The sequence below is a fragment of the Hippocampus comes genome, unplaced genomic scaffold (genome assembly GCF_001891065.2).
Source record: "Hippocampus comes isolate QL1 unplaced genomic scaffold, H_comes_QL1_v1.1 scaffold191, whole genome shotgun sequence".
NCBI classification, from domain to species: Eukaryota; Metazoa; Chordata; class Actinopteri; order Syngnathiformes; family Syngnathidae; genus Hippocampus; species Hippocampus comes.
Genome location: NW_017805151.1, coordinates 4,711 through 6,660, shown reverse-complemented (window position 1 = coordinate 6,660; position 1,950 = coordinate 4,711).

Genomic DNA, 1,950 nt, shown 5'->3' with positions numbered 1-1,950 from the left:
TGATAGTGCCTTGAATAATATCGGCTTTTTTCATTCATGTTATGGGTATTTTTATACAAAGGAATTTTTTTTTGTGCCTGTTGAAAATTAAAGTTTACTGACGTAGCCATAAAAAAATGTTGCTTTATTTATCTGACCATATTGGAATGTATTTGTTAGGTTTTCAGTCAATTAAATTTGGTTCAATAAACAATATGTGGTCATTTTTAAAATTTTCAATGAACATTCGATCAGTCCGGCCCTCGGCTTGCAGCAAATTTTTTTATCTGGCCCTCCGTCCATTTGACTTTGACACCCCTGTCATAGATTCTAAGATTTGAGGAAACTGGATTGCTCTTGAAGGGTGACTTATGCTCATATTTAGTCTAGTGAAACCTCTGCCGTGGTCTTTTGTGTTTCTTATAATGCAATGATATGTGTCTTCCGCCATATTTAGTGTAACCTGTGTAACATTTTCATGCCTGCAGTAAACCAAGTGCGTCCTTGGAGCCATCTGTTAGCCTTGATACACTGCTTACTAGAGACTTTGTGGAGACGGTTTGATACAAGCTAAAAATTGGTTTAGGAGACACTGAAGTCTCGAGGTCGCACCTTAGTCTCGGTTCCGCCCTTCTGATGAAATAAATATGTTGTGAATCCCTTCCTTCTGCGCACTCGTGATCGCAGTCATTGTCTGTCGACCATGGGTGCCCAGAATATTCTGCAAATAAAACCTTTGAAGGTACTGTTCATCACCTCCAGCCTGTATTTGGATAACCAACATCCTCATCATCCGAAATCAACGAACACGTGGAGGAAAGAAAGCCACTCTCCTCCAACAGGCCAAAAGGCAATTTGTTTTTCACACTGTTTTCTTGCCTCTCCGAACTGCTTGGAAATTACTCTTCGGAAAAGGTACCAGACTGACTGCTGAGAAACATGGGATAAAACAAGAAAAGGCACATTCTTTGTGTGCATTTTTTAACACTGCTAACCCTGCTCATGGTTGCAGGGGAGCTGGATATTCACCTCGTGGATGTTGCCATGAATTTACACACTGGATTAGGATCATGTGAACAATCTGATGCGATAAATTATGTATGAGGTTCAAAACAGATCTCATGAGGTTCTTGTTAAGCAAGCGACTAATGTGCGACAGGATCCGGCAAATTACATTTTGGAATGTAGTTATTTATTTATTTATTTTAAAAGCATACTTAGTTTGATTACAACCTGAAACAGAAACTTAGTGAGTGTTTGTTTTTTTTTTTGTTTGTTTTGTTTTGTTTGAGCCTCACATTGTGTGTATGTGTATTTGATGTTTGCATGCGGGACCAGATTGAGGGTTGACCCTGGTGAGTGGAAACATGGTATGGTCGGTTTGGCGGCTCAATTAAATGAAATTTGGGAATTTGGTTGTTACATGTGTACGCGCTTTGTGTCAAACTTTCACGAGCTCTGTCACGAACTTCACGTGAAAGGTATTTTAGCATATTAGACATGTCAGGAACCAAAAAGTTTCTTTTAAGTTACAAGGAAACACCATAACCCAAACTGCAACACTGAGAAAATAGTCGTTTATGATTTTGGTCGCCACGGGCACTCGATCAGGGTGGCAATTAGCCCTCATTCTCTGCATGTAACCCCTCTGACTAGGGTTACTTGAGTAGTAGCATTCCAACAGAGCCATGTTATCGCATCTCGCCCATCTCCGCTTTGTTCCAGTAGCCCATTTTTCATCAAGGTGCTCTGGTTCCCCAGCACCTGACGCAGACCTTGTTTGGCCGGGCGACGTCTGAGCCGGCATGTCAATCGGTTTATTGTCTCTCATCATTGTATGAGGTAGGCATTAGCGTGAAGGGTCTTGCCCAAGGACCCACAATGGATGGTGTTATGTGCTAATTTTTTTTTTGCCCCAAGCGGGATTCGAACCCCCGTCTCCCGCATGCCAAACCTGTATATATATATATA